General features: G+C 37.1%; 1 protein-coding gene across 10 annotated transcripts in view; it reads right to left on the bottom strand.

Annotated features, from left to right (window-relative positions):
* The window catches only part of TPK1 (thiamin pyrophosphokinase 1), a 300,067-nt gene that overhangs the window by 215,180 nt on the left and 65,188 nt on the right, over nucleotides 1-19,699 (bottom strand). The window contains exon 1 of one of the 10 annotated variants that reach the window (XM_085569973.1): nucleotides 1-19,699. This exon is cut by the window's left edge and continues 23,325 nt beyond it. The exons of the other annotated variants lie outside the window; for them this stretch is intronic. The gene's annotated coding sequence lies outside the window, so the exon portion shown is untranslated. 10 annotated transcript variants of the gene reach the window in all.

Genomic DNA, 19,699 nt, shown 5'->3' with positions numbered 1-19,699 from the left:
ATCACTTTTTATAGTATGTCCAGACAGAAAAATGGGATTACATGGTAACAGACATATATAAAAGCATGAAGAAAATATTCTTCATGGGACTTGCACCTTTGGCATATGCTTTACTATCTTTAGCTCTTTCAGCTGCAGAAATTCAGGGACAGATAGACAGGGGAGTAGCTGTGAAAAAGAGCTAGCACACAAACCTTCATTGCAGGTACTGTCATTCAAAGATTCTCAGTAGTGGAGAAAGAAAATAAATAAATTTAATAAAAAGCTGCCAACAGGTTATATGTGCTTTTACATCTGATGGCAGTGGTCATGCTTGAAGTGTGTCCTAACCCACCATGACAAGTGAGCATGCTTGCTCTCCAAATAGAATTGTCTCTTCAACAGGACCACATGACAGCCAGTAAGGCAACTAATGCAGAAACTGATAACTTAGGAAAAACATATTTGTGAACTGAATAAAACACAACAAGATGCCAACTAGAGATTCAGCTACTACACTTAACTACTGAGATCTACAAATGCTAATTACATCTATATTCAAGCTCATACTAACACTACAGCATTTCAAGCTCTCAAGGCACCTTGTGGTGGAAGGTCCATGGATGCTTAACAAGACAAATGCAGCCTGTTTGCTCCGGCTGCTCTACACACACAGTCAATTTCCCCAGGTCCCCATTTTAATCTCAAACCAATTTTTTTTTTCCTGCAGACAGCCATCTGCTCCTATCATTAGCATGTTTCTCTGCATGTAAGGACAGGGAGCCTTTAAGATACAAGTTTTTCTAGATGAGTGTTTCTTCTACGTTTGCCCCAGTTTTGTCCTCAAAGATAGGTTAAGTGTTGATGATAAGAGTGTGAGGTGCACTGTGTACTAGCAGGAACATGGAAGTTCTGCTTTTGCCCTGAGTACTGCAAAAAAACACCCAAATCCTCAAAGACAGGCATTTTTTGTGCATTGGAGATACCTTAGAGACAGTTTTCATAACTTTCCTGTCTTCTCTGCTGATGTTTTCTACCCTTTACACAATCTCTTCTTCTCTGATAATTTTATATGCCTATTTTGATACTCCCTCAAAAGATACTAAAGAAGAAACCAAGTTTTAGGTTCCCTCAATATCATACACCTGGTTTGATCTTAGAAATAATCAGAGATTTTACACCATGTTACACATCAAATGCCAACATCTGTAACCACAGAATCCTGCTTCTTGTCACCCAGCCTTCACATGTTGGCAACACTTACACCCAAAAGATAAATGGCAAAGTCAACTTCAAAAACTGAGTATGTCCTTGTGGATCACTGGCATTAGGCCAGAGGGCAATTATTCCAATATGCTCCCACATTTCAAACCTATGTACAGTTTCAATAAGAAATTGACAGTCATCTTCACTCTCATAGAACTGTAGGTTCTATGGAACCCACTCTTCATTGAAAGCATGTGATAGATTGGTTACTGTGCATGTAAAAACAATAAAACTTCTCTGAAATAAAACTCAGGTAAAGTACAACGCCCCCCCATCAAAGCCAAACACTTTCTTCTTTGTATGTTCTGAAATGTCTTCTCAGCACTGCCAAATCTGAACTGTTCTAGCAGCAGAAATTCCTAGAACACTGCCAGTTGGAGACAAGGAGGAATATGCCTTTTTGGTGCTCACTCTGTATATATTTCTCATATCACTAAATGCTTATGACCAGATCTTGTTTAACATTATCATGCAACCACAAAAGACCTTTGAAATGCCTCTGAGAGGAATTATGAAAAATAATTATGAAAATTCTGACAGAATTATGGAAAATATAAGCAAATGCAAGACAGTTTACAATTAAAGCATTCAAGCAATCAGAATTACAGAATCTAGATCTAGTACTTGAAATAAACATTAACAAAAAAATACACTGTCTTAGTCTCAATATAAATGTTTGCTTTAATTGTGCCATGCTATTTATACTATTAATATTTCTATATTATAAATAAAATTTAGTGCTTGGCACAAACTAGGAGGTTCGAACTTATTTGATTATGCCTTATATCACTGCAAATATTTTATTACATAATTGGCTAAGATTTACTTACTTATGTAGTGTCTAGCTGAAAACCTGGGCACTCCCTCAAGAAGAGAAAAGCTATAACTTTTGTTTGTGTTATCAGCTATACTACATAGTATTCCTATGGATGCTCATATTCCCTGCTGTTACTATTTTTTATGCCATTCATAAACTGAGATCATGTGGATGCCATCAGTAAAGAATCAGCTAACCAGCTAAAGAATCAGGTAACCAGCTCAGTCCAGCTATATACTTAAGATGGGAGTGGGATGAAGATGTCTCTAATTTTCTGTTTCTATTACAATGAGAACCTGCACAGTTGTCTTCTGCCACATGAGAAACATTTACAGTATTCTCACTTCTTCTCTTCTATGTTGCATTTCCTGCAGAATTGACTATTTGAATTAATACCACATCTGGGAGTCAGAATTTTTTTTATCCAAGTTCCATTAAACTTGCTTCCTACACAAATCAGACTGAGTCACTTATTACATTTCTATTAAATCTCATACTCACTTATTCAGCACTGGCTTTTTATATAGCTAACTGGAATTTAGTCCCTTTGTACAGCCATTAAGATGTTCCCATGAAGATTACAGCATAAGTGGAAGCAATAAGGTATTAGCACACTCTACAACTCACTCCATCAATTTATGTGCTGAATATGAATTTGGAAACTCCCATGAACACACTCCCATGTGTACTATGTACACAAACATTCACTGTCCTGACAAGATATTTAGCCTCCTTAAATTGCAAAGGCATAAATCACCTGCTTCAGCCACAGAAAACCCAGAGAACTCAGTATTACTGAACTAAGTGGAATCTGTATTTCCTATTCAATTTGATGTAGATGGCCCACAAAAGTTATGGTAGGTAAGACCAGCTAGAAGTGGTGAGCTTCATGCATGGTCAGTAGATTGTAGTCCTACTTTTGGCAAAAGATGTCATTAATTTATACATGAATGCACATTTTGATATTGTGCATATTAAGCATTCATTTCTGCAGTCTAGGTTGTCTTATTTTTTTCAGAACACTAAGAGCCCTCAATCCTCAATAACATTAGTGAAGAACTATTAAGATGTTTTGCACTGCTACCAAGAAACCAAATTAAGATCAAAACCCCAAAGATGATGCTCTGCTAGCTACTTCAGTTACTAGAATAAGCAGGAAGAACTAGCTTGAGTCATTCTTGCAGTAATACACCTTGGCATGTTTAGTAGATATACAACAACTTCCTTTCCCTCCCATTTATCTCCTTCAACTCCTATATTTATTTCAAAAGAGTTCATTCATTGCAGATTAGGTTTTGTCATTCTTGTGTCTCAGTCTATTCAGTGATAACACTGAAACATACCTTCAGTATTCACTTACATATATAAAATGCACATAAGCAAAACCAAGATATTTGAACAGCAGTTGCATTTTCACAAACACCCTATTTACTGCTCTAATGTCTCCTGCATTGCCAGAGAGGAGGGGCATTTGATTGATTTATACCCCAATTTCAAATCTTTTTCTCAACAGGAAAAATGCTGTAAATGAGTCCTAGTGCAAGAAAAAAAAAAATCTTGACTGGAAGTTCTCCTATGGTTTTGAGTCTGGAGGCTGTGATAATATCTCCATAAATTTGAAAAAATTAATTACTATACTGCAAAGTTGCAATTTTGCAGATTTTATTCAGTGAGTCTGAAATAAACCTTCCACAACTCCTACATCTACTAACATGTTTCTTTCTTAACATCATACATACAGTCACTATAAGCAGATGTTTTCCTCCAATGGTTCAGTAACATTTCTAGTACTCAGTGGGACATAGCACCTTTTTGAGAACTGGTAGGCCAATATGATGCTCTTTCATCATATTAACTGCTCAATGTTTAAGTCCAGTTCATTGCTGCTCGGCTTACACCACTCTGTCAGGAAAAGGTGGACATACTAAAGGGATTATTCTCTTCTGAGCCTTAAAGAAGAAAAAATCCCCCAGGAGTGACAGCCTTATTGCTGCACACATACAGGTGCATGATACCTGTTAGTGAAGCACAGCTTTGCCAGCCCCATGAGAATCAAAAATCCTTTAGAGGTTAAATTTCCAGCTGTAGCTACTTTCAACAGATTCTCAACAGGGGAGCAAAGTCTATTATAATTTTAAGTGGAGAAGACTCACAATGGAAACTGAAGGAGGAGGAAGAAAGATAAGAGCTCCTTCTGGATTTGGCTGCCAGCAAGGTCAGAGCAAAGAGAGGTACACAACATTAGCAATGCAAAACACTCAACTCCAGAAGTCACTTCCCTCACTGATCTGCACTAGAATCTTCAAAAATCATCTGAGGTAACATCTACTCATTCACTGCCTTGATCGAGACTGACAGATTGAAAGGATGGCATTTTAGAAGCAGAGTACAAAAAGAGAGATTTTCTGCTACTTGGTTTTGTTACGTGTGGTTTTATATACAGGAGCACACAAAGCCTTTTTCACTCAAAGCAAGAACATCAGGAAATCCAGGCAGAGTACCATTCCCTCTTGCTCCATAGCTCTGAGGGGTCCAAGTGAGCATGACCAGTTGCTTTTGTGAGTGTAGCATATTGTCTGATGGCACACTGATACAGCTTCTGCCAAATTCAGCCACTGAATGAAAGTGCTAGAGCACATTTAAAATAATAAAATACAGTGAAAGTGAGCCAAGAGGGGGTAGAAAATTTTCATGTGAGATATTCCAGTGAGAAATAGCAAGTTTTAAGGGCCTGTCCATCAAATGACCACCAAAGGAGCAATTCCCTACTATGCATAGAATCAAATTAAGTTGACTTTATTTTTATATATACTGGAAATTAATAAATTTTCAGGTAGCACACAAGCATTCTTCTCTTGTACATTCAAACCCCTAATGAACTATGGAATCTTGCTTGCATTCTTCCCCCCCAAAAATTTAACCCACAGAATAAATGCTAATATAAAAGACTGAAACAGAGACCAACCACATCCTGTATTTTTTACTATGCTAATAGTTCACTAGTAGTAAAAATTAAAACAAAGCACTTCCAGATGTCACAAAATAAATACTTATTTCATTAAAAAACAAAAAAAGAAAAAACCAACTCCCTGCTATGAAGGGCATACTCAGTTTCAGCTGAAGTACAGAAGCACAAGAGTGCACACCATATCAGTGTATTTTCCCAGCTAGGATTGGCACCAGCCCACCATGCTCTGTGCCCTAACTTTAATTTTCACTTTTCATCACAGAATTAGAAAGAAAAGGAGTAAGTAATCAGGGATACCATCAGGGTTTTTTTTGTTTGGTTTGTTTTTTGTTTTCTTGTTGTGGGGTTGTTTTTGTTCCCCACTACAAGTGTTAGTTTTGCTAAGGAAGCCTTTGTAGAATGGAGAAGAATCAATCAGATAATGTACAATAATATGCAACAATATCTAAAAGCCTACATTATTGTACTCAATTATATTATTGTGTCTGAACTTCCACTATGATCTTCTGCTATGGGTTTAAATTATTTCCAGCTACAATTAATGAGATCATAATAAAACCTAAAAGATAGATCAAACTTCTTTTAGATTAAAAAGGTTTTAAAAGGGAGCTTTCCACCTCATTCCAGGAACAGAGACCTCTTATTTCTTCTAAAAAGAACATGCACATAATTGTTACCGGTTTTTGTTACCATTGGTCAGGTTACACAAAACTTCATTACAATACTTAACTCTCTCTATCCACTTGCACTTAGCACACATTGATTTTCATCCCATCTTTTTAAAGGACTGTCAGCCATCACAGCCATCGCTCTATTTTATTTATTTTCATCAATACTGGTGTGAACATGCATCACATTCAAGAAAAACAACAAAAAAGAATGGGCTGATTTTTAACTGTTACAGAAGATAGTGAGGAAGCAATGCTGGTAGCTCTCTTAAGGAATAAAACTTCCAAAAGCTCTTTTATGTAGCTGACAATGTGCTTTGTACAAGATAGGTTTTCTGGTGTCCAGTTGGAAGCTTATGCTTTATTAGTGAGAAACTAGGTGAGAAACTAGGGTACCAGCAGCCTCTCTCTTTCAACTAGCTACTTATATTAACAAAGACTAGTGCACCTTATTTTGATACTTCTATCCCTCTCTCAACATGAATATAAATTGATCAATCAATTCAAAACTTAATTTGAAAGAAAAACAGCATAATCACATATCTGTTATGTGATATAACTTTACATGGACATAGAAGGAACAGGCTATTCTATTAATTCTCAGTAGTTAACAACAGCTGGCACAAAGAACTGCAGTGTCATCCCCACACACAGGCACAGTGCACCTTGGCTTGTACGCCTTGACTAGTCTTGTGGAGCAACAGCATTGTTTATGTGAAAGGATGAACTGCGGTGTGGTCAAGGGTAGGTTGTATTTAATGTTTTCCACTGAGCTATGGCCAGATCAAACCAATACTTTATTCTAACTGCAATGTTTCTGGGTAGCCAGCTTTCACACAGTGGACAGTGTTATCCATTACTCAAAAATATCCATGTTGCCAGACTTCCTTCTCATTTTGCACCAGGATTCACTAACAACAATCAATTAAGGAAAAAGTCCTCTATCTGTAAATAAACCAGCTAGGCTCCTTAACAGCCTTCTCATTTGCTTGATTTCAGTTATCATTAGCCTGTCCCAGACTGCAACTTTTATTTGTTGTTATTAAGAACCTTTTAATGTATTGCCTAGTGGCTTTTCACAACTTAAATTTATTTCTGGCATTAAGCAACCACTAGCCAAAATAGCCAAAATACAAGTATCTAAATTATTAGCATTTCAGTCAGAGAAACTTAACATCATTAAAAGGGGAGTATCCTGTGATTCTTAAGTGTGTGTTTTCCCCTATTTTATTTGTTGATGATTTAAATATATATATGTAGACATTTTCCATGGCTATAAGTTGCTTAGTAATGGAAATTACTTGGACCCAAGGAAGGAGCACTTCAGAAAACTGCTTAACAAAAGAATATTCCACAAGTGGATATAAGAACTGCTAGTGTATGGAAAGCCTTATGCTACCCTGCCACAATATGGACCTAATTGAAAACTGTACATTTCTATCCATTGAAATACATAATTTTTTAATACTGGGTCTCTCAAGCACCACTGACTTAGTAAGCAGATAAATTATTTTAAGTAAGAAATTTTCTAGGTAATTACTGTACTCCTTATTTTGCACTATCCAGTGTATATCCTTTACCAAAATATTTTTTTACAAATGCAAGAATATGAAGTGCTACATTAAATACTTGCACAGGTTCTGACTTGCCAGTTCCAACTCACAAGCTGCTGAAGTCACCCAAGCACCTGCCAAAATTGCAGGACTGATGCAAGAGGGAACTGAAGTGTAAATTTGATCACAACATTCACAGCACTCTTTGTGTATGATCAGCCTTTACTCCAACAAGGCTGTCTTTCATAATCACCAGCACTGTGTTCTTGTGTAAAACGACTGTCATCCATTGGCATCAGGCAAGCTCATTTAATATTTTACTGAGTTAATCCAGATGCATAAATAATCTACACACACTTCCTTCATCATGGAGGAAAGGCAGACACAAATTTGTGAATAATTGTGGTTGCATAAATTATAGTTGCATATACTGCAACAAGATAACCATAAAAGTCCAATTAGTTCACTCATGATTTCCCTGTGGGAAATCTGTTCATTTTTGGAAGCAATACTGTGCTTCTTTATAGAGGGTGTAAGCATTATTTTAAAGCTGGCATTAAAACTCACACTCATTGTAATAAATACCCTTTACAGTGACATAGTGACTGAGAAGCTAATAGCTAGTTGAAAAGCTGACTACATTCCTGAGAAGTCCATTTAAATATGAATCCCATCTTCTTCTCCAGTTATCAATTCAGATGTGCAAGGTTCTGACCTTAAGTAGAAGTCACAGCCACCTCTGGTGTAAGCATCCACTGACTACTCAAGCATGATATCAATTTGTGAGTAAATTCTTGGTGAGTGAATGCAAGGTACTCCAGGGAGAAGCTTGAAACATCCAGGTATTAACTATTTATGAAGCATAATGTGAATGAAAGGGTGGCCCTGTGTGAGGAAGAGCCACATTGTCAGAAGCCAGGCTGAGGGCATGAAGGGGATGTAAAAAATGGATGCTCTTGGCGAGCCTCTATGTGTCAGATGGAAGACTAGCAGAGAAAAACCCCTGGTCTTATAAGTATCAAGGGGAATAAAGGTTCAAATACACATGCTGACCCTGATTCATCCTGCCTAACTGATTCCTAAAAATCTCTGCACAGCAATCAGAAGGACAAGGTTGGAGACTACCCAAGAGGGTGAATTGGGTCAGTATATTAGTGTCAGCACTCTGAGTCACCTTTCTGGAGATGTCTCTGCCTCCTCCTTCACCAGGAAAGACCCCTGGACAGATAACGCAGATGCTTCAAATCAAATGGTGTTAAGAAGTGGCATTTTCAAGATTAGATCAGTGCTTCTGTAGCAGTAATATCCTTGTGATTGACATCATCACAAATGATCCTAGTGCAACATAGAAGGGATAGTTCAGTAATACCAGTACAGGATCACAGTGATTACAACAGCAAATTGGAAAAGACATAAGGAATCACACTTGTGTTTAGTCTTGCTATGGTGCGGCAAAGCTGGATTAGCTATGAAAGAAAAAAATAATCCAAAAACAGAATAAGGTTGTTTTCACCCAATTTATTTTCTGGAGGGTGTAAGCATTATCTTGAAGCTGAAACTAAAACTTGCACCCATTTTAATATATACCCTTCACAACGACAAAATTATTGAGAAGCTACTAGCTTCAGTTAAAAAGCTGACATTCACAGCAGAGCCATTTTATCCTATATGTTCTATAGCACTGTTTCCCAAGGTTGTTTTCTTTTCTGTACCAAAGGCCCTTTCACCCTGCACTATAAATTTGCTTCACATGAAAACACCAAACTAGGTACTTAATGTACTACTTCTCCCACAATCTTACCTGAGAAGGGATGGTAAGGATGACAAAAATGCAGCATTAGAACCAGCAGAACAAATGAGTTTAAGGATCACAGCATCCCTATAAGTCAGTTCAACTTCCCAACAAATGAATCAAAAAGCTCTTGCTTAAAAGACATTCCCCTAAGACTGGAGGTTTCTTTCTCACACAGTAGCTGATACTGGCATTAGATTCTTCCTTTATTCTTTAGACATGCATATTTTCTACTAAACTGCATTTCTTAACCCAGCTGCTCAAGGATAAAGTACATCTCCTTGTGTCCCCTCCCTTTCCCCAGAAGGATGTCACCAGCTCCTACTACACAACTCCCCTGTTACCTGAGGAAACCAGCTAATGCAAACCCTCTTAAAGAGATAATTTATCCTGCTGCAGACCCAAATCCTATTGATGTTCCACATCATGAACTTGTGCTGGTAGCAGAATAGGAGACCCAAAAGGCCCTTTGAGCACACAGGATCCATTTTGATGGAACAGAGCATATTTCAGTCTGGTTTAAGCCATACTTCCCAGGCTTACTTGTCTCAATAAAACCACTAACTTCTAACACTGCCTCTGTCCTCCTTCATTCAAGGGACATGATGTTTCCCTACTACTTAAAATTCTTCATCTAGCTATCCTTTCATTATTCCTTTTGGACTATGCTCTGTAATTACATTAGGTGCTTGTTTATTCAAAACACCCACCACCATCTCTCTAAGCCTCCCTTTGTAACAAGCTGCCAGCTTGTCTCTCTGTTCAGCTGATTCCCATTATCTGGCCTACCATCATCTGAATATATTTAGTCTCACCCAAGTAGTTTTGATTATCAAGATTTTACTACGGTCTAATTAGTGACATTTTTATTACTAATTTGTCACTCAGACACTTTCAGTCACATTAAAAATTCCTGCCAGCTTCTCTGAAATTGCTGTGTGTCTGCAGTCTTTTTCTTTTCACACAAGATCAGCTAAGCATTTTTATTTTGCTGGATCTTTGGAGGACTTTTAAAGAAACACTTGGGAAAATAATTTTAAGTTGAAGGAGACTTTTGAGCACCACAAAGAGGATGCACAGCCCAAGGAAGTAGTGTGTGGTATTCCGCCTCTCAAATAAAGGTTTGAATATCACCAAGAAGGACATAAAAACCTCTTGACACCTTTAGGTCCTTCTCATTTTATTTATAAAGGTATGAAAGTAGTTGAATCATGACAGTGACACTTCTTCACACAAAACCTATCAGTCAGCCACAACTCTGTGGTAGTTCCTAAGAGTTTTTGACATATGTGGCCGTCTGTGCCACGTGAGTCCCTAAGGAGCTGCAACAGTATGCCAAAACAAGCAGGAGAGGTGAGGCTAGACTTGCTGAAAGGCTGCCAAACTCTACCTGAAACTCAGCCCTGGATATCAATAGAGACAGCAGAACAAACCACTGCATTTTGCATCTCTGTCTTGAGCTCTCGTAGTGTGTCTGTCCTTCCAACCTAATGGAAGATGAGGTTTACTCCCATGCATTCTACAACCCATTGCTCTGGCTGACCAAATCCAGGCCCTATCACTGCCTCTGCTTTCATCAAGTGCTGCTGTTTTCAACCACTAGATTTAAATCCAAGGTGTAAGCCATCCAGAACAGCACACACTGGTGAAGGGAGACAATTTCTGGAGACACAATACAGTTATAAATGGTATTTAAAATTACAAACTCAATATTACACTTGTTTTAAACAAAATCTGTCCTCCAATTTAGAATGCAGCCACACATTGCCTGCAAAGGATTAATAAACAGTGGCAATATGCATCTTATAAAACAAACTGCTTGTGCCTTTAATTGTTAATTACATAGATCCTATTATAAATAGTTCTGAAGCAATCCATTAACCAGATGGCTTTTAGCAAATCAGAATTTATTACTCTTTTATGAGCTACTTATAAAAATGTAACTTTCAGATAAAGAATGGGAAACAGCTGAAGCAGTTGACCATATCTGTTTTCCATTATAGCATCTTTGAAGGGTGAGAGAGGGAAGAAATAAAATGTCTTATTAATGCTGTATAGACAGCTTATCCTATTGGAAACTTCTCCCTTCTCCTAAGAAAGGATAACTCACACAAAGACTTTACTGCACTGGAGAGAGATGAGGTCTATTAGCAAGGGTAGTGAAGGCAGCTGAGATATTCACTTCTTCTGAAACTGTGAGTGAAGTCAGTAGAAAAACTATCTTTGACATGAGTGGGAATAGGACGTCTGTCTCAAATGCCTATGGTTGCAAATAAAAATGAATGCTGTAAAATTTCTGAATAAATACCTTGCTATCAAACATTAGTTGATTAATTACTTCCTTATGAATCTACTGAAAAGAATTAAAATCCCGAGTGACACAAATGTAATTTATTTTCAGCTCAAACCATCAGTATTTGTTTACATTTCTAAAGTTTTTACATCAGAGATTTTGATACAGTTGCAGCCTGTACATTCAGAGGCTATCCATGGCACAGGAGCCTAGAAGAGGGTTAACTTTCAAACATTCCAATAAAATCCATTTCACAAATCTTACAGTCTAAATATCTGTGAGCAATGAACTGGAATTCACACTCATTTGGAACTTTAAGAGATTAAACTCCAACAGAAAGTTGGCAGATAGAAAAAGCTGAGATTGAAAAATGGCTCCTAACATTCAGGATTCATTTTACTACATTCCTCCAAAGAATTCTTATCCAAGGGAATTGTTACTTGGGAAGGTATTGCTGTTTGGGGTCTGTCTGGATGAGTGTTTTTATGGAAACCTGAGATTCTACCATCAAGCAAATTAGTGATTTATGCTCCTACACAAGCTGATATCCAGAATAGTATGCCAGTTTATCATCCACAGCCCACCATACTTCAAGGAGATAGGCACCAAGCCAAGATTTAATGAAGTCATAGAGAAGCTAACCAATGGTTACAAGACTTGCAGTCTTCTGCCAAGAAAGGCTCAGAGAATATTTGTCCACCTATATCTTCTAAACAAAAATAACTCATATAAAAAAAGAAGACTACCACATAGCTATACACAACCTTCCTAATTGATGAAGGCTTTTGGCCTCTTTCCTTATCATACTCAAACACTCTACGCAAGTCTTGAAACCATTAAACTTTGATAATCATCACTAGTTGAACAGATCTCCACAACCACCATGTACAAAAAGACAATTCATGATACATGGATACTGATGTCTTAGCATGACAACTGTTCCCAACTCTCATTTGTTAATCAGGAAAAGAATGTCTGGGGACTTCAATTAGATAAAAATGTATTTTTTACATGATTTGAATAGTATTTTCCAAAGAATTGGAGGTGATGAAACTTGCCAATTTTAAATGGCATAAATTCTCCAGGCTACTTTGAAAATGTATTCCTTAGGCTTACTTATGCTTGGGTATATTACAACTTCAGCATTTCTCTTGGAATGCCCAAATGTCTTATATTCTCCATGAAAATACAGTGTGCCAAACTTCACATTCAGCTTCTCCCTCAGCTGCTTCTAGCATGGATTCAGAATGCCTTTTCTAAACAAAATAAGCTGTGCTACAGCATTACCAACAGACGGAAACAACCCCCTGAACAAACATCGCTTTAATACAAGTAAATGAATGGTTGCTTTTCAGTTCCTAGCGGACACTGGCAATTTGCTTATTTTAGCACTATATCTCAAATGCTGAGTGAACAGGAAGATACCCCAGAAACACATTATCACAATATTGGTTGCTCAAAACATGTATGTTTCAAACTTGAATTTCGTGGCAGATGCTCCTTTCCACTGCTTCTGTCAGTATCTGGAAGCATTTGGAATATTACAGGCAGGGTATGTACTTGCAGTATGATTTGAAACACAATTCTGATTCTGGTGATGAATCCCAAACAGAAAATGAGGTATCACATGAGAACCAGAAACACCTCTAAACTTAGAAAAATCTCTGAATCTCTGACCTAAAGAAACATGTGGCTAAACAATCACTGGTCCATGTTCAGAGAGAGGAATTCTTCCACAGTGCCCTCATGCAAATCTATGTCCCAGTTTCACATCTTACTTTTTCCAGATTCTCTGGGGCAAGACCAACAGCTCCTAACTGATTGTAGGAAAACAAATCACTGAACTCCCAAAGGAGTAGACTCAAATTACTTTTGACCTCTTCATATGGAGGGGTTTCCTAAACCAAAGGTCAAAATTTTTCAGTCTGTATCAGAGTGGTTTTGACTCTAATGAGAGCATAATTTCTTACCATTCTCTGATCCTAAAGGCTTCAGCATGAAATTATCAAATCCACTGATATCCAGTAGCTACTAGGGTCTAAAAATTTCTTTTACCTCCCATCTGAATGTCTACAGTAGTTTTGCCCTCTCAGTAAGAAAAAAACAACACCCACACAAGTTCCTCTTTTCCAGGTTCAACAACTGTGTCTATGAATGAAGGAAAACATATAATTAGGCCCTCTTCAGATCACTATACTAATTCATGGGAAACAGTGATATTTTTTTATAATACAATGCTAGGAAAAGTATTACAAACAAACTAGGAGTAAGAAGATTAATAAGCTTTAAACATCCCTAAACCATTCCAAACAAAATCTTTTATAGTTTCTTTTTATCAGTGCATTCAGTTTGTAGGCAATGATTGTAGCATTCTTCTGGACCTGGGAAGGAACTGGATTCTTCTTTACTGCAAACACAACATGTAAAATGTAAATTTTTTGCCCTGAAGTGTCTCTTAGATCCTTTTCCCAAACCTTTTATGGCTAGTAATATGGATTATCAGCTACAAATCCTGCATTACCTTCACAAAGAAGTGGCATAGACAAGTTTGATGCTACTGCACTAGCAAGGACAAAGGTCCAGTGTGCAGTTATTCATGCCACTATAAGCAGTCCCAGTGGGATAAGATAGCACACTCACAATATAAAAAAGGCTACACACACAAAAAAAAAAAAAAAGGCTAAACAAAAAACCTCAAAGCTCCCACAAAATATTCCCCCCCACAACTCTGCTAAGACTTGCAGCAGACTTCAACGAATTTTTCACACCTCTAAATTTAATATCTAGATGTGAACAGCAGCAGCATGCCCTTGCAATATAAAATAAAACTGTTTTAGTAAAGATTTATTATGCTAATAACACTAGAGCCTCCCTATTGTCCCACACATTTTTAAAAAGAACACTGCATATGTATATTCAAATTACCAGAAATGAACAGTGGGTCACAAACAAAACTTAAAATGTTGAACTGTGTCAGCCAAATTGATAGTGCATTTATTATTTCTACACTTTCTTATGCATTTTGGCATAGTCAGTTCCGCTGCCAAAGCATTTCTAGAAGGTGAATATAAAGGATGTGAAGCACTATAATCATTAATGAAATATGAGTCGTGCATTAACACTCACTCAAATCTATGGATCTAAATAAAAAGCAATAAAATTAAATGCATGATTTAGAAGTAATCTTAAACACTAAACAGATCCTAAATTCACCAAGGAAAGCAGACTTCACAAATCACTGCTAAGAGCATTAGCAATCTCCCTCCCAGACAAAAGGTCAGCTCTGGATGCCTTGTTAATATGTATCTGGGTTTTATAAAGTCCTAATGAGAATGTTGCTCTCTGACAAAGGTGCATAGGCCTACAGAAAAAGAGGTGGTCAAGAAAAACAACCACAGCATGTTCAGAATTAGATGATAGCTTTGCAGTCTCCAGGGCCTTACCCTTATTGTTCCTCTCCTGCTGCTAAATAGAGAAAGTTAGTTTGACAAGGCTAACGGGAAAGACTTGAGAGTAGAAGACAACACTGAGATTAAATAGAGCAGACTAACTATAGATTCCCACAGAATTTACTCAACTCTTTTTTTTGTACTACACTAGCCAAGGAAATAGAAGAGAAAATAACCTGACATCTGGGGTCCTATTCAGGCCTCCACACCTCCTCAATTATAGGTTACAGATATATCTAAATTTCTAGAGAGATCCAGAAGACAACTCTGGATCCAGAGATCCAGATGATCTCTGTCCATTGAATGAGAAAAATACTGGCAGCAACCTAGGAAACTAATAAACTTCAGCTAAATATCCCAAGTTAAGAGAGATGTAACTGCAGGACCCAGTGCACCACTACATAAGCAACTTTAAACCTTGTCAATGTGAGATTTACTGGACATTTACTATGCTTCATGCACCCTCTTATGCTTTCTCATCTCCTCCTGGAAGCAAAGACAGATTCACAAAAATAAATTAAAAAAAACGGAAACTGACTTTTTCTGCCAAAAAGTTGGTAAGATCCTAGTTATTAATATAGTATCACCAAGGACAATGTAAAGACAAATTTGAAGAACCAGTCTACTTCCTTAATATGTTAATATTCTCAGAAATTAAAATTGGCTACAATCCCACTTGTTCTGACCTTTTTTCCCCCCTAAAAATGATGGATTATACAGTAATTCTCTATGTACTTGGACATATTGCTCACCCTTCTCTCTCTGTCCATGTCTTTTCTCACTTTCTGTTCCCATCATAACTTCTCAGTTATTCAACTTTGGAAAACAAATCAAAAAGCACAGTCTCTGAATCTCTGAATAAGCAAGGAAGTGAACCAAAATAGACATTTCTATGAGGTATTCGGAGGGTTCAACCTGCTCAAAGTTCTTTGTAAGACTACTACTGCCAGCAGAAGCTTCTTCTGATGGTCTAAAGCTTTTCCTGCAATGTAAAATCGCCTTTTGATACCTTAAGACAGCTTTGGATGTATTTGTCAAAATGATTACATAGCTCAGTTAAACAGAGTTGACACATGATCTATGTAATGCTAAGGGCAATTCATTTAACAATGACCAAATGTTGTGACTTCTTGAGCACATTTTCCTGATATTAATCACTTTCTCTAGAAACCTCATCAGCATTCATGTTCCAGATCTGTAATTACTGCACATCTTATAAGAAATGAAAAGATTTAAGTCTGAATGACCACAGAGGCTCCTTCAAATGCAGCATCCACCACAGAGAACATGATTTTTCAAATTTACTTAAAACTGGGATAGACAGAAAGCAGCTGTAAAAATCAGAGATAAATAATTTCTACACTACTTTTGTGATACAGGCTTACCTAGAAAATTACTCTGACTGCTAAAATTCTTTGTTTGGAAGTTTTTAGAGAATGAGAATCTATACTACACTGTTGCTTTGTAAAGGTTTATTCACAGTCATGCCCTGTACAAGGAATAAGGGACTTAATATTTATCCTCCTAGGAACAGAAGGTATAATTCTCATCCTCGTTATCTTGGATTAGCTGTCAAGACAGTAAGTGAACTGTTCAAACATTCAGTGTTTTTAGTGATTTTAAATCAAGATGAAACATAGGCCAACCCATTAAGATGTGCCACATGACTGCATGTCTCAGCTGCTCAGTGCTCAGCTTCTCTCCCAGTCCTGGATGGGTAAAAGGGAAGGTTAGGAAACCAGAGTCCATTTAAGATGGCAATTTAGGCATCCAAAACCAAGAGATAAAGTATTTTACTTCTGGTATGATTTGAGCCAGACACTGCACTTACACCACTTTTGCCTTGTACCTCAAAGGACTTCAAAATCCAATGGACCCACCTTAGTCCTGTATTAAAACATGAGCTTGGTGTTTTGTTGAAGTATGTATTTTCACAGGCTAAATAACTTCCTCATAATTCTTCATAAAAATCTGAAGTTTATTCATAATGTACCGAATTAGTATATCCAAAAGTGAATTTTAAGTCATTGTGACAGCATGTTACAAATTTGTATTCTTTCTTAGAACACTTATGTCACCAAATAGGTCAGTCTAAATGTATTCTGAGCCTTCCCAATTCTTGCACTTCAAAATGTTTGGGGCCTCTTAAAAGACTTGCAGTGTCAAATTAGTCCCTCTTTCCCTTTTCCCCCCTCAAAAGAAACACATTTCAAGTGTGCTGTTAAGCAGCAAGGTTTTGAAGGAGCTAGGGTTTCTCAAAAGAAAATCCAACAGAATGATACTCATACTCTAAAGTACCAAATTGTTTCAGTGCTAATGCAGCTGACATTGAACCAACATAGATTCTTGAGGTTACCTTATCCAGGACATCCAAGTTAACATTAAGCTTTATTTCAGTGGAAATAAAGGAAGGCCCTCTTTAAAGAAATAATTTTATGGAGGTGTGAAGCAAATTAATTCAAAGTAACTGAGGAAATATTGATATCAATAGCTTCTACATACAACTGTGCTAGTCATAAAGCTTACAGGAATGGAAGATGGTAATAACACATCCCTAAAAATTATAGTTTGTCCCCATTATTTCTGAGGTTAGTGGAATTTTCCCCTATGAAGAACCTATGACAATGTTTTATTTCTGTTCCAGTGTATATTTACTGTTGATGAAACCAAAGGCAGGCTGATACACATCACCATTGTCTTTTCAGAGTATTAGATGAAGAACTGTTAACTTGCAATAAAGAATCATATTAATAGCCACAATACTCGTTCCACTTCTATGTGATATATTTTTGGCAAACATCTAACCAATTACACATTAAAAAAAATAAACCTACTATGCTGTTTTCTAAATGCAAATGCACAGACTATTTGAGTAACACATTTATATAATGCTAAAATTTAACAAAACAGCTTACTTTACAAAAGAGAAGAGACAATGAGTAGATCAGAAAAGATAGGTATTTTCTGACTTACATGAATTTACAGTTCAATTTTACTCCTTGATAATATGGGTGATCAAGACAGCATGTATACCATTCAGATGAGAAAACCAGTGATTCAACATCCATATTTTCAAACTACTGTTGTCCCTTCAGGCACTCTAACACAGTGAAGGATGCATCCATCAGTCAAGTAGCTAATAAATACTAGCATAGTCTCAACATACTATGGAAGAGTTAAACTGTTCACTGGCTGAGTTAGTAATAATTGCTATCATGGTAATAAAGTAACAAAAACTTTTAAAATTCAAAATCTGGAAATAAACAAGACTCATGCAAATTAAAAAGACAAAATCCACTTTTAAAAAGCAATCACCAGTTGAAATCACCACTGGATCAAGGTGAGCCACTTGTACTGCTGTGGGCTTCTTGAGACTTTTTTCTTTTTTTTTTTTTTTTTAATTTCCTTATTATTAAAAAAAGGTTTGTCTGCCCTAAGGCAACCCTGGAGTAAGAGAAAAAGAAAGACTATAACACAATAGTTTAATCCAAAGGCCATCAGAACCAGTGAGAAGACCCTGACACTGACAACCCTAGATAACATCCATATTTTATAAGACCTTAACACTTCACCCTAGTAATGGATTCATGCTAAACTCTAGCTGTGAAAATAATACTTTTGCCCTGTAGTAACCCCCTGAGAAACAATGTTTTTATATACTTTTCACTGGGTAGCTTGAGGCAGTGAAAATTTAAGAGTTCCTTTCATGAGATTAAAAACCTGATCTTTTCTGACACAGGTCTTACTTATGCTAACCTCACGCATTCACCTCTTCTTCTTGAGTTCATTCCCAGTACCATTGCTCTTCTTGAATCACTAACAAAATGAGCCATGAATAATCCTTTTTGCCTATTGTCTTATGGTTCTCTTTATGCTTGGGGTGTTCCAAAGCACTCTCCTGACAGTATTTTCCAAAGCTCCTTCTTTCAACAGTCCTCTGGGAAACATCATGGTAACCAGATATATAGCACGATGCTATCAAAGGCTTCTATACAGCAAATCTTGTAACAATAGAACTCCCCTAATGGGATTTGCATCCTGGCTTCATAGAAAAAGCACTGTAATAACCTCCCATTTTTTCCTTGTGCTGTAATCATCTGTTTTGCTTCTCACTAGTACTTCAAAGTAATTCTCTATTGTTCTGTAACTCTGAACTTCAGCTTAGCAGGGCTTAATTTTTCAAAGCATCACAGAGGGGAATCTTAATTACTCTATTTTTTTTTTTTCAAACAAAATCTCAAATCCATAAAACAAACAAAAAATTATTTTAGATCTCAGAATTTTTTGCTGCTGCATTTAACAAGAACTAAAATCAACAACAAGGCATATTCAACCTACTATGTCTCAAAATTTATCTAGAAACCTCATTCTGTCACAGCATCTTCTACCGTGAGGGAACTTGAACCATGCAAAAGGGCTAGAAGATCAGCTCTGTCCTCAGCTTTGCCAATAACTCTAAAAATTCTCAAAAACTGTTGAAGCCTAAAGTGTTGCTAGTAAAGTCCAGGGTACAGAAGCAGAAAGGGCCTTTGCATAATATCCACAGACGTTTAATTCAGCTGTGCAGTGAGACATTCAGAGTCAGGTACACACAAATGGACAGACCAGCTTACCACTCTCCAGGGGCAGTACCACGATGAGGGCCAGTCAGGGAATATGGAGGGAGTGGCTCAGGGACATAGGAACAGACATAAGAACAGGGGAAGGGGAAAGGGAAGGAGCCAATGGGGTTTTAACAGCTTTGAGGAAAGATTCTTGTGTCTCCTTAACTTAGGGGATGCCTGTCAGGGTCTTCACAAAAAAACAGTGAGACCTATCTTTTAAATTGTCCATACACCTAGGCTATGTCTCTCAAGAGCCCAAATTCCAAACCAGAAAGGCACTAACAATATATATATATATATATATATATAT

The sequence above is a fragment of the Lonchura striata genome, chromosome 2, assembly GCF_050655825.1.
Source record: "Lonchura striata isolate lonStrDom1 chromosome 2, ASM5065582v1, whole genome shotgun sequence".
NCBI lineage: Eukaryota > Metazoa > Chordata > Aves > Passeriformes > Estrildidae > Lonchura > Lonchura striata.
Note: the sequence above shows the minus strand (reverse complement) of the source record. Positions and strands in the feature narration are given on the sequence as shown.